The sequence below is a fragment of the Misgurnus anguillicaudatus genome, chromosome 19 (assembly GCF_027580225.2).
Source record: "Misgurnus anguillicaudatus chromosome 19, ASM2758022v2, whole genome shotgun sequence".
NCBI lineage: Eukaryota > Metazoa > Chordata > Actinopteri > Cypriniformes > Cobitidae > Misgurnus > Misgurnus anguillicaudatus.
Genome location: NC_073355.2, coordinates 7,825,649 through 7,839,933, shown reverse-complemented (window position 1 = coordinate 7,839,933; position 14,285 = coordinate 7,825,649). Strand labels below are relative to the sequence as shown.

The following is a 14,285-nucleotide window of genomic DNA, read 5'->3' as shown; positions in this document are numbered from 1 at the left end:
AGATCAGATGAGTCGGGCAGATCAGATGAGTCGGGCAGATCAGATGAGTCGGGCAGATCAGATGAGTCGGGCAGATCAGATGAGTCGGGCAGATCAGATGAGTCGGGCAGATCAGATGAGTCGGGCAGATCAGATGAGTCAGATGGGTCAGATTCAGGGCCTTGAGGAACCTCGGGAACAACAGAGCAGAAGGCAGACCAAACGCACCACAGGGCTATGGCAAATTCAGAAAGTATTGAGTCAATGAAACATACCTCTGTGGTCGTTGGTTCAGGCATGGTGGCCATCTTGACATCAGGTGCAGGGTGAACAATAGCCCTCATCAGTGCAGGTGTGGTGGTGACGATGGCTCTCTGAAACCCAGGTGCAGGGATAACAGTGGCTCTCTCCACAACAGGTGCGAGTGCAGAGACAGGCAGGATGGCGGCCATTTTGGGAACAGGCAGGATGGCGGCCATTTTAGGGACAGGCAGGATGGCGGCCATTTTGGGAGCAGGCATGGTGGCGGCCATTTTGGGAGCAGGCATGGTGGCGGCCATTTTGGGAGCAGGTATGGTGTGTACAGGTGTGGGTAGAACAGGCAGGACATGGTGTGGCGTGTTGGGAATAGCCTCTGGTTTGCTATCCGCAACACCCACCGTGAAGGGAGAGCCACACAACAACAGGGCAAAGTCAATATAACTCTCCAGGGACCAGGCAGACATATCATGGGGCATACACAAGCGCGGCCATTCATCAAGAGCATTGTAAAAAATGGGTTTCAATGTTTCCTCATCATAATGTACTTGATTAGATAATTCCAGAAAGTCACTTACATAATCCTCAATGGGCCGGTGGTTTTGACGGAGTGCAAGCAGTGCAAAAACAGGTTTCATAGTGCTGGTGGGAAGTTACAAACCTTTGCTGGATTCCGGGTTAGGCTGATTATTCTGTAACGGGGCGTGCTTTGAAGAAAGCGAGTGAAAGGGTGAATCCATTTGCAAAAGGTGTTTATTTGAAAAATCCCAAAAAGGGCCAGCAAACATATCCATAAAGGGTGAATCCAATTCGTAAATCCAAAGACAGGCAAAATATATCAGGGCAGGCGGCAAACAGGCAAAATCCAAATAACAGGCACAGATCAAAACAGGAACAGATACAGATACCAAAACAGATTAACAGATACAGATAACAGATTCAGATACAGACAGGATGTGGCGATGTAATAATCAGCATTGAACTGGAGTACAGGAAGTGGCTTTATACAAACAGACAGGAAGTGTGAAGTGAAACATGGCAGGATGTTTTTCAAAATAAAAGCCAGAACAGAACAGGATGTCAAAATAAAAGTCCAAAATACAAAAATACACAGAATACAAGAAAACACAGAACAAAACCTTACACATGTGTATAAACTAAATGTGGGATCAACTTAAAAACTCATACAAATTAAGCTCTTTCGTTAAGTTCATGATTAGGTCTTCTTTTTATAATTTTATTTGATTTTTTATTTAAAGTGTGCAAATGCATGTTTTGATTTTGTATAAAATTTGTGATACACTAATTTGGGTTTATTTTGTTTAAACACTTAATTATTAGTTTTGAATGAGCACTTTGTGACAAACTATTTCATGAAAATCGATGGAGCTGATAGTTAGAACAGTATTGAGCATGTGGGTCCATGACATTATCTGTAGGTATGTTATATGGTGATAGAATTAGAAAAATTGGCAAATTGAAGATTTAAGTTTTGGTTTTGGAGATGGGGTTTAGAGGTTCTTGAAATTATTACACCACCTGGTGGAGTGTTCAATAATGTTAATGTGTCTCTTTATAGGTTTTTTGTGTGTAAATTTGAATGAATACATATATAAATATGTATATATTTTAGTATAAACAGTTTTATATTGAATTGATGAAACTATAAATAGTACAGTGGTTAGTCCTCTAGGAGTGTCAGCGGGAGGACCAGGGTCAACCTGATCTCACGAATTTCCGTGGCATAGTCACGGAATTTTGTGCTAATTTTCCCGTGGCATTCTCACGGATCTCCGCATTTTTCCGTGACCCTGCTACGGACTGCCTTTTTTGTGGCATTCTCACGGATTGGTTACTCAACTGTTTTGTCCTATTTTCTTACCATTTTCGCTTCGGTTTAGGGTTAGATTTACATGAAATTACATCCCTACCCAAACCCAACTCTAACCCCAACGCCAGGCGACAATTGTTTAAAGTTTAGAAAATATAAAAGAATAAATCAGAAAAAATAGTATAAACCAATAGTTAAAGTGACATACTAACGCAAACACCAAATCTAACCCTAAACCGAAGCGAAAATGGTTTGAAAATAGGAAAAAGCAGTTGAGTAACCAATCCGTGAGAATGCCACGAAAAAGGCAGTCCGTAGCAGGGCCACGGAAAAATGCGGAGATCCGTGAGAATGCCACGGAAAAATGAGCACAAAGTTCCGTGACTATCCCATGGAACTTTGTGAGATCATGTTGCCAGGGTTCGAGTCCCATAGGGACAGCAATGAAAAAAACTTTTTTTTGGGTAGAAGTATCGATGAGGCTGGGAAGGACATTGGGTGCTGAACTGTTCACAAGTGGGGCTATACCATCAGTGGTGAAGGCCGATTAAGACTGACGTACCACCTTGGGTGTCACGCGAGGTGGGCAGGCCTGCTTGTGACTGAATGTGTGTTGGTGCCTTTGTGTCTCTCTCTGTAGTCTCTGTGATATATTAAAAAAAAACAGAGTATGTGCCAGTGTCAAAAAATGATTATTTAATCTTTCTTTCATAAAACTAACCTTTCGCCTTCACCTAACTCTTACCGTCTACTAATACTCTGTAGAAATGAGTGATGAGCCCATGGTAAATTCAAACCAGCCGTATTTATTATGTAAACATGTAGCGTATATTCAGTTTATAGCATACACAGCCACAGGCAACAAAACCGAAACTAAAACCCTTTAACCCGGCAGGCGAATATATAACAGCGCCAACCGGACTCCTGCGCATGCGCACTTTCACTAGTACGGTGTCTCTCAGTGTCCATACAGTGCACAAACGCAATCATTCACAAGAATGATCTACATCCTCCTTCTTTAGATTGTGCCTACTACGGCAAAACTGAATAAAAGGTTAGGTATTAACTTACAACCCTATAACAGTTAAATTTTCCATATTGGGAAATTGTACTTGTAACATTCAAAACATTTTAACATTCTTTTGTGAAATAAGTGCATTAAGTGGCATCTGAAGACATTTTCACTGGAACAAAATTATTATTATTTTTTTAATAACATAGAGCTTTATGCTATGCACTATAATCAGAGCTATAGAGTCCCATAGAGTATATTGCAAAATAACAAAAAATATTTCTTTTTTTTTTTAAATGTCCTTGGTTTGCAGTCCATAACAGTGAGATGCTCATAGCTTATACTTTGGATTAGGCCTTATACTTTGGAGCGTGTCACGTACAGTGTGTTACCTGGTGTTACCGTCGTTGGAGACTGAACAGCAAGCCTCTGCTGATTGCTGGTAGGCTGAGGTGTTACCTGGGTCTCTCGAGGTATGTGTGGTGTTTGTGGTGTGTGTGGGGGACTGACTGGTTTAGCCGGATTGGCGTATTGACAATCAAAGTCTGCTGGGTCGACCTGTAGTGGTGGTGGCTCGGCGACTGGGAGGATGTGGCGGCGATGTCTCCTGTAGGTCCCTCCGTTAGACTCGATGATGTATGAGCGTGGTTCCTCGCACACTTCCTTCACAGTGCCCAAGTGGTTGTGTCCCTTGATGGTCTGCATCCTTACGACTTGTCCTTCTTCAAGTGGCTGTAGTGGGCGGCTTGATGCATCATAGTACCGCTTTTGAATGAGTCTTTTATTTTGAAGTTGGGCAGTGACCCGCTTTGTGTTTTTCGGGGCTGGCTCTAGCAGTTTGGTGCTGATAGGAAAAGTCGAGCATGTCTGTCGTGACATCAGACGTTCTGCTGGCGAGCCCAATGCTTGGTCGCGGGGAATGTTCCTGATGTTCAGCAGGTTAAGATACACATCAGTCCCATCTCTGTGAGATTTTTCCATCAGTAGTTTGGCACTACGGACTGCTCTTTCTGCCAGTCCGTTTGACTGTGGATATCCCGGGCTGCTGGTGACGTGAATGAAGTCCCACTGCTTGGCGAAATCCTTGAAGCGTTGGCTTGTGTATTGCCTGGCATTATCACTGATGAGGGTGTGAGGTGTTCCATGGACAGAAAAATGCCTTTTCAGCTTCGTGATCACAGCTGCTGAAGTTGTGTCGCGGAGAAGGTCAATTTCATACCACCCTGAGTATGAGTCCACGAGCACGTGGTACTGTTGTCCGTGCCACTCAAACATATCAGTAGCCACCATAGACCATGGCAAGGCTGGAACTGGATGTGGGTGTAAAGGTTCCTTTTGCTGGTGTGGTCTGGTGCTATTGCAGACGGAGCATGATATCAGTTCTTCTGCAATGTCCTTGTTCATTGACGGCCAAAAGACAGTGCTCCTGGCCCTGCGTCTGGTTGCCTCTAAGCCTGGGTGACCTCTGTGTACAATATTGATGTATTCCCGGTGCAGAGAGTGCGGAATTACTGCTTTGTGGCCCTTGATTACTATTCCATCTTCCACCACCAGCTCATCTCTGTAAGGGAAGAATGAATGAATGGATGGGTGGACGCTGCGTTCTTTGTCAGGCCATCCACGTTGAATAACTGTGCTGAGAGTTTGTAGCACCTGATCCTGTGCTGTGTGTGTCCGGAGTTCTTCTAGTCTGTTAGTTGAGATATAGCTGATGGACATCACGTCAAATGTACTGTTTGCAGCTGGGCTTTGTGAAACAGGTTTGTTTGGAGCTTGTGATAGGGTGTCGGCTAAGTACATGTGCTTACCCTTCTTGTAGACCAGCGTGATGTCATAAGCTTGTAACTGTAGTAACATCCTTTGCAGTCGGGCAGGAGCAGTGTGAATGGGCTTTTTTAGGATCGTTACGAGGGGTTGGTGGTCAGTTTCAATGACTGTGGACTTCCCATACACGTAATCCCTGAATTTGGTGCACGCAAACACCACTGCCAAAAGCTCCTTCGATTTGGGCGTAACGGGTTTCCGTGTCGGTGAGCGTGCGAGATGCGTAAAGCGACTGGTCTCTCCTCCTGTAGACATGCAGCACCAAGTCCATAACATGACGCATCACAGGTCAGTGTAACTGGTTTCCTTACATCATAGTAAGATAAGACTGGAGGGCTGGATAGGCATGATTTGAGACGATCGAGCGCCTGCTGATGCTGTGGAAGCCAGCACCACGCAGTGTCTTTGTGTGTGAGCTGTCTCAGAGGCGCTGCCATCTCGCTTAGGTTCGGGATGAACTTCCCAAGATAATTTACCATGCCAAGAAATCGCTGCATTGCTGGGACATCTTGAGGGACTGGCATGTTTGTGATCGCCACGGTCTTGGCAGGGTCGGCTTTGAGGCCCTCCTTTGTAAATATGTGGCCTACATAGCAGACCTGGTCCAGGCGGAACTTGCATTTGAGACGATTCAGCCTGAGGTTTATCTCCCGGGCTTGGTCAGACACTAGTTTTAGGTTGGCGTCATGTTCAGTAGCATCACGACCTCCTACAATGATGTCGTCCACTATAATAGCACACGGATATCCTGCAAACAGCTGCTCCATTGAGCGCTGGAAAACTTCGCTTGCTGAACTTATGCCGAATGGCATACGAAGGAATCTGTAGCGCCTGAACGGTGTGCTGAAAGTGGTGAGCATTGATGACTTATCATCGAGAGGTATTTGCCAGAATCAGCTCTTTGCGTCTACTACAGAAAACACCGTTGCACCTGACATCTGGGTGGCAACTTCCTCAACGCTATGCATTGGATAGTGGAGTCTCTTCAGAGCAGTGTTGAGGTCCTTTGGATTAATACACAGTCTGATTTCTTGTTTGTCTTTCTTGTGTGTTGCTACCATAGACGAGACCCAGTCTGTAGGTTCTGAAACTGTAGTTATGACACCGTTATTCTGCATGTTGTCGAGCTCAGCTTTGACACGTGTCTGCATTGCCACTGGAATACGATGTGCTGGACGAACTACTGGTTGTACAGTTGGATCCAGTGTCATAGAGTATATGATAGGAAGTTTCCCTAGCTCGTCACTGAACACATCTTTGTTTTGTGCGAGTATCTGTTGGGTGAAATCGTCATCGTTCTCAGTGCTAACATGATGAACGTAGGGGCTCATTGTGACAATACCCATGCGCACACATGCACGAAATCCCAGTAGTGGCACAACGTCTCGGTCCACGAGAAAAAAAGGTAGTGTGTGTTGCTCTCCATCTAAACAGCAAGGCAGTGTGACTATACCAGTAGTTTCTATTTTGCTGCCTCCATAAGCCACTAAGTTGGTGTCTTTGCTGCATTTTACTGGTCACTCGCCGTCAGCAAGTTGTTGGAAGGCATCTTTTGACATCATGTTGCACTTAGCATCTGTATCTACTTTCATTTCAAAGGGCTTGTTATGTATGTGCAGTGTAACAAATCCTTCATCTGTTCTTTCTGTTTGAGGAGTGATGGTGTTCACACACTTGTCATTGAGTTCAACACCGTCCACATAAAAAGTGTCATCACAGACGCTGTTGTCTGTCTTTTCCAGTTCCAACTGGTGAACAGATTTTCTATAGTCTTTGTGCCTTGCATAGCTTTTCTTTTCATAGCCTTGGCGGTGTGACATGGACTTACAGCATTTTTTGTAATGATTGAATTTTTTACAGTTATGGCATTGCTGGCCAAAAGCAGGACACTTGTCTCTCTGTGCAGTATGGCTACCTCCACAATTGCTGCAATTTGTAATGCATTTTGCCTCTTGTTTGCCTGCTTGAGGTTTATATCTTGACCTTTGGTGCCACCCACTGGAATTTGGCTGAACTGCGTCGACAGTGGTTGCTGTTTGAGGCATGGCTAGCGTTCTATTACTTTCTTCAGTCATCTCATATATGCGGCAGATTGTGATAGCTTTTGTGAGAGTTTATTCGCTGTCATGTAGCAAAGCCTTTCTTATGCTGTCATTTCTGATGCCACATACTATTCTGTCACATATCAGTTCATCTGTAAGGTTTCCAAAGTGACAACCGTTAGCTTTGATCCTCAAGTCATTAATGTAGGATTCGATAGTTTCACCTTGCTTTTGATTTCGTGAATGAAACTTGTGTCTCTCCATAGTTTTGTTATGTTGAGGGTTACATACCTCCTGAAATTTTCGTTTCAGACACTCAGGGTCTTCTCTAGACTCTGCTTGGACGATAATGGCTTCCCCTTCACCTGGCGCTCTCACCTCCGCTGCATAAACAAACGAACGCTCCCGTTCGATGGCCTCCGCTCCTGCGAGATTGAGGAGGATATATGCCTTTGTTTTGTCAGGCTTGTCAGAGTGCGCCGCTGCTATAAAGATGTCGTACTCCTGTTCAAAAACTTGCCAATTCTCTGCGAGGTTCCCGTCGAAAACGAGGGGGTCTGGTCTACGAAATCCATCCGCCATCACGTCTTTAATCGTAACTTTAACTTGTGTTTAACAAAACTCACAGGCGATAGATTCGTTTCATCTTCTGACACCATGTAGAAATGAGTGATGAGCCCATGGTAAATTCAAACCAGCCGTATTTATTATGTAAACATGTAGCGTATATTCAGTTTATAGCATACACAGCCACAGGCAACAAAACCGAAACTAAAACCCTTTAACCCGGCAGGCGAATATATAACAGCGCCAACCGGATTCCTGCGCACTTTCACTAGTACGGTGTCTCTCAGTGTCCATACAGTGCACAAACGCAATCATTCACAAGAATGATCTACATTAGTGATGCGCGGGTCGTCTCGTAACCCGCGGGTAACCCGCGGGTCGGGTTGGGGCGGTTAAAGAAATTGTAACTTTAATGCGGGGCGGGTTGGGGCGGGTCATTAAAAACAAAATTAAAAAAACTGATAATTCCCTGTAGCATATATATTAAATATTTGGGAATATATATTTTTACATTTAATTATGTTCTTTGATAAGGTTAAATTACGTAGGCCTATGTGGCAACGTAACTTCCGCAATGCGCAACGTAACTTGATATCCCCAAACCTTTGACGTCACGGAAGCGCCAAGTAGCTCCCGCTGGCTGCCAGCCACAACAACTTCAAACGGAGAATTAAAAGATGAAAGACGATCTGCACGAGAAATTAAGGTAGGGAATTTGTGAATAGATAATACAAATGCTGCTTTTTTGTGTGGTGATCTACTTTTAAAATGATAAAGCCGACAAGTTCTACATGTTAAAAACACTTTAAATCCGTGGACTATACTGCATATATCTCTACATTGGATTTAGGGATGTCACCATTACTCTATTTTCTTGAGGAGTTAAAAAATCCTGGAGCACATGTCGAGTACTGTTTAAAATAGCGGAGATTGTGTGAAACAAACTCTCTCTCTCTCTCTCCCTCGTTCGCTCGCTCTCGCGTGCTTCATCTCGTGCATGAAAGCAAGAATGCGATGCGATTGCAAGCTTGTAAATTTCTGAAGTTTACATGACTGAGCTGCAGCGGGCAGCCATAAGATTTATAAAAACACATATGAGAAGAAAGGCACAGCAACTCAAAAAGACTTAAGTGTTTCACAGTTACTCATAATGCCAATTTTCCCGTGGAGGCATGGAGCAGCATGAGAATACACAGTTAACTGATGTGCTATCTACCGGCATTGCCTTTGCGATCGATGTATTGGACACTCCTGGTTTATCATTATCCTATCTCTATATTAATATGACCATGCTGGTTTCTATGGCTCATTGGTGTATGTTGTTGCCAGTTTACATGGCGATGTAATCTAATGAGTGTTTCCAAGCACTCTTAGGCTAAAATAAAGCCTCTTTTTATTTACATTACAAATGCCTAATATGTCTATTTTAATGGTCGCGGGCGCGGGGCGGTGCGGGTTGTAAAAATAGATACAGTGTTGCGGTGCGGGTTGGGGCGGGCCAAATATTTCATAAAAGCGGGACCCGCGGGTTGGAAAAAACGCCGACCCGCGCATCACTAATCTACATACTCTAATGACAGTTAGTTGACGTATAGTTGCAAATAATTTAAAGTTAGTTGACATCTAGTTGCAAAGTTATTTATAGTTAGTAGAATGTCTAAAGCTGACTATCAAAATAAAGTGTAACCAAAGGGGGAGAGATAAATACAAGAAAAAAGAGAGAAACGGAGAGAGGAGGAACAGTTCATAGAAAATAATAAAATGTGTAAAATGCATGATTGCTTGCTTAACATTCAAATTATTTGTATCCAAATTGGTACATTTTAAAAACTGTTTGAAAGATATCAGTGTTTTAAACCTGCTTGTGACATTAGAGTTCTATGACAATAATTTGTTAAATTGTTTTATAACTTTTGTCTCCCTTCTGTAGCCTTAAGACATAAACAAAAATGTCTGTAGAAATTACAGTATTACTGGGTATTAGTGGCAACTAGCTGCTAGTAACTTACTGTACCCTGCTGAAAAAAACAGCATACCAGCAAATGTTTTGTTTTGGTGTTGGTTTGCTAGTGAACACCAGCTAAACCAGCATTAGCATCAGCACCAGCATTAGCACCAGCTAAACCAGCACCAAACCAGCATTAGCACCAGCTAAACCAGCATTAGCACCAGCATCCCATGCTGGTCATACCAGCATATGTTGTGTTTCGGTGCTGGTATGCTGGTGACCACCAGCTAAACCAGCATAGACCAGCATAATTCCTATGCTGGTCCATGCTGGTTTGATGCTGTTTTTTTCAGCAGGGTAGATTTTACATTTATGTTATTTACTGGCAACAGTTTGTTCAAAGTTAAATGAACCTTCTACAGTAAGTTACTGGCAACCAGCTGCATAATTACAGCTAATTTTTTACAGTGATTGTTATTAATTTTTTTTTGTTTTAACTTCTTGCCAGAGGACAAATTAAAGCTTATACTCCAAACACAGAGTATAAGTTCAGATCAAATTAATACAGATTAAAATGCGTGGCACATTTATGGTTAAATTTCATATTAAGGTAAATGCAACATTTATGATTATTTAATCGTGTTGTTGATGAAAAATTTCTTATTTTACAGGACAGACGAACAACCACCTCTTTTTGATGGACTGTTCATTGCAGAAGATGCCAAAGTATCTGCCTTTGTTGAGCAAATAAGAAGCCAGATGTGTAGTGTAAGGATTTATTCAACTCTATTAACCCTAGTTTTTAAAAAATTTGTCCTGGTATTACATGTACCACATTGTTTTTACTTTCAGAGGACAGGTCATGATGTCTGTGGGCCAGCAACATTTACAGCAGGCAGAGAAATATCAGAAATCCCGGGCCAAGGTGGATGAAGAGGGCCTTGAAATAGCGGTGTGCAGACATGGAATCTTGTTGCAAGGCTTGAATCACTATCGTGGTGAAACATATGCCTACCCAATGTTCCTGCAGAAGGAACTGGCACAGGCTGCAAACATGAGATTCTTCTGTATGGACATTGCTTGCAGGTAGATACCCATTGCCAAATGACATCAGTTAGTAATCTATGCCATGCATGGGAAAAACACCATGGCTAGCTACAAATAACACATTTAATATATTATGGACTTAGAAGGTTAATATAGCTACAGGGTGCATCAAAAAACACAATTCTTGAAATTTGATATGGCTGGGTGCTAAAAGTGTTCCAATACATGTAGAAACAACACATGGGAAATATTTTTCCAGTACATGATGATTTAGGGGTGCCAGCGCAGATCTGTTTTTGTTGGATAAAGTTGTTAACAGTGCTCTATGCTGGCCATGAAGATCTGAGGTAAACAATACTACAGCTCAAGAAAACTGAGCTGATATTTCTGTGTTGGGTATGTATTATTACATATTTCTATAATACCCGTTGGAGGAGCATCTTACAGTGGTGGTTGGAGATGCAGCGTGGCTGAAACTGCTTGGTGTCCCGGCATATAGACCATTTTACAGCTCATGTGATCAAATAGCCTGCGTGCGCATTTAGGCAACAGAAGTGGTGTTATTCCCCATTGGTTCTAACGTGTTAGCAACTCAGAAAGTTTATTAAAATGGTTTCCCAGCATCAAAATGTCTGGTTGTTGCGTTTGGTTGCACTAATATAATATACGTAAATATGCATGTGGCAACTTTATTTTTGGCCATCTGCTAACGTCTTCTATCCACTCCACTATAATACACGGATCTCGTATTTGTGTAGAAAAAGTTGATAAAGTCAACTTTTTAAAATAACTTTCTCTGTCTGTGTTGCTTCACTGTTGATTCTTACCATACTTCCGTTGCCTAAATGCGCGCGCATACACTGCCACGTCATCACTTTGTACAAACAGTAAAAGGGTCTATAAGAAGCAGACCAATGAGGCATGTGGAGTGATCATTGCCTGGTTGACATGCAAGTTGCTGTAGGACTGGTGCAATGCTGACCAGGTTGTCAACATGGCATTTGACACCACTGCGTCAAACACCGGCCATCTCTGGGTGTCGGAACCATTCGGTGAGGTCCACCTGAACCAGGTTTTCACAGACCTGAAGGTGGAGTCATCATGCTCACCAGAGGTTGCCTTGTTTACACATCTGTAGGCAGTTGAACATGAACGTAACCAACAGCCAAACCTTCTCCGCTGCAAACGCAAGCTAATCCCTGAATAGGATGTTACTGTTGGGTAGCAGGTAGGGAGACATATCAGCGGAGAGACGCACTGGCTAGGCTCAGAGTTCAGGTTCCATTTCCTCTCTCTTTCTCCCTGGTGATGTTGCTCAGTGAAGCAGACTCTGGCACAGACTAAGCAATTAAGTTTGAAGTTAAGTTAGGGTCAGCTCTTACCATTAGGCCATGTTAGTTGCCAGTAAGTTAGCCACTATCACTCTAAAAACAAACGTGCTAAATAGCACCAAAACTGGTTCACTGGCCCGTAATCATGGTGGAACTTGTTTAAGTGCCATATAACACCTATGTAGCACCTGTATAGATCCATGTTGTGCTATAGACCCCTTCACAGTTCACGTCACAGGCGGTTCCCACTGCGCATGTCTGGGTCAGAAAAGTCATTACAGCAGATTGAGCTGCGTATTATTCGACATCGTCAAAAAGGCCTACTTGCGTTGCATCTGTGGCGGCTAGCAATTAAAAGTGCAGACTGGGACAATGCAAAGATCAAAGAGGCTTATGTTTGTAGTGCTCACTTCATTTCAGGTAAGTTGTCATTTTTCAGCCCTGTTAGATTAAACTAGAAAGCCTAAATTGTATGAACAGTTTGACCCCATGCTGCGCGCGCACCCAATAGTCATTCAATGTTTACAAACCTTGAAAGGGTCTATATAGAACCATATCTGGTGCTATATCCCCCTGTATGGTTCTTCATAGGTGCTATACTAAAAATGGTTCCCCTATGATTACGAGCCAACAACCAGTTTTAGTGCTATTTAGCACTCATTTTTTAGAGTGGAGGGTTTGTTCTTTTAAATGTGTCAGTATCGCCCCTTGAGTGGTACAATAAAGTCAATTTAACTTAATATGTGTTGCCGACATCCATCACTGGTGCACAAAATTCAGGGTAAGGCCACTTGAACATGTCCCATTGACCGCCATTCATTTTGTCTATAGGACAATTGAATAGAGAATCTTAAAATTGAATTCTGAAATACAAACAACTTTTACTTTGATAACCCTATAGAACATGTTACTGTATAAAAGTTCACTGTACTCAACATTTCCAGGTCAACCTTTTGGCAATTAGACTAAAGATTTCCAATTTTTCGAAATTTCGCCAAAGTTCATGTGTTAGGTGGCACCCCTAAATCTCAATGGAATTCCTCAAAACATTGTAAAAGTCATTTTTATGTTAATTGGAACAAAATGCAGTGCCAGCCAAATTGATATTTTGAAATTAAAATTTCCCATTCAAATCTGATGCACCCCTACAGTGTTATCAGTTTACTTCTACCACAGATTCGTCTTGCAGATATAATTCAATATTACTATGGTGTTCATGATTGTTTACAGGAATTGTACATAGGTAGTAACATCGGCCCTGGTTTGTCTCCTTATCATTTTTGCCATGCACCTCATGCATTTACTAAGTGGTTTTCCCATTACAGGTATTGGCCTTATTTGGAAAAGATGGCAGAGAAGTTGCCTGAGCTCCAACCACCAACTATATGATGAAACCTTTTCTGTCTGTAATGCATGCTAAGGCCACACTGGCAAATGCGAGGTACAGAGTTAAGTTTATGTCACAATGGACCTGTTTCACAGACATGGCTTAGACAAAGCCAGGATTAGGGCTTAGTTCAATTAGGACATTTAAGTTACACTAGAAATGTACACTAGAAAAATAAAAACATTACTGGTGTACATCTTGAGACAAAACATGCTTTAAGATATGTCAGCACAAGTTACTTTCCATTAAAACCACTCAAATATGCATTTTAGTCTGAGACTAGCTTAAGTCTTGTCTGTGAAACTGGGGAAATATGTTTTCAGAAAAACATTTGCTGGATTCCTATCTATTTTAATATGCATGTTTCAGAAAAGGTTATGCACATTAGTGAAATAATTGCAGTGGTTGCCAAACCTGTCCTGGATGACCCCCCAGCTCTGCATTTTGTACAGTATGTCTGTAAACACCATTCATATTGCTTTATTTTTTTTGCACCACATAATACAACAGAGACAATTATATACAACTAAAATGCCCGTGAATCCTTGTGTTGCAGTATTACAGATGTATGTGGAAATAAAACAAGATGTATCATCAGTGCTTAGTTTTGTATTTCATAAAACACTTCTGCTAAACACAACACACAATTTTCTATGTAATACAAAAATCTAACAGGAAGTAATTTGATTTCCTTTTTCAAACACAACCAAACAAAATACCACACTAATTTATCAGTGCCTCAGACTATTCACATGTACAAACGCTCATTGCTTAGCTTAACATCAACCCTGATTTGGTTGCTTGTTGGGATTAAACTTTTATCAACTTTACTGACCAGATTTGTCAGTACAGTCTGTAGATCAACCCTGCAAGAGACCAAGACGTCTTTCAGTCAAATTAATATTGAACTGCTTTTAAAGGTAAATAGGTAACACTTTATTTTACGGTGTCTTTGTTACACATGATACATGTAATTATTATTGTAATAACAGTTAATTATGCATAATTACATGCAACTAACCCAAACCCTAATCCTAACCCCAACCCTATAGTAAGTAC

General features: G+C 42.0%; 1 long non-coding RNA gene across 1 annotated transcript in view; it reads left to right on the top strand.

The window, feature by feature from the left end:
* The window catches only part of LOC129429037 (uncharacterized), a 164,327-nt gene extending 150,286 nt beyond the window's left edge, over positions 1 to 14,041 (top strand). The window contains exons 3-5 of the long non-coding RNA XR_012359099.1: positions 10,133 to 10,229; positions 10,314 to 10,547; positions 13,165 to 14,041. This is a non-coding gene — a long non-coding RNA (uncharacterized lncRNA). The remainder of the gene's footprint in view (positions 1 to 10,132; positions 10,230 to 10,313; positions 10,548 to 13,164) is intronic.
* Positions 14,042 to 14,285: the final 244 nt, after the last annotated feature.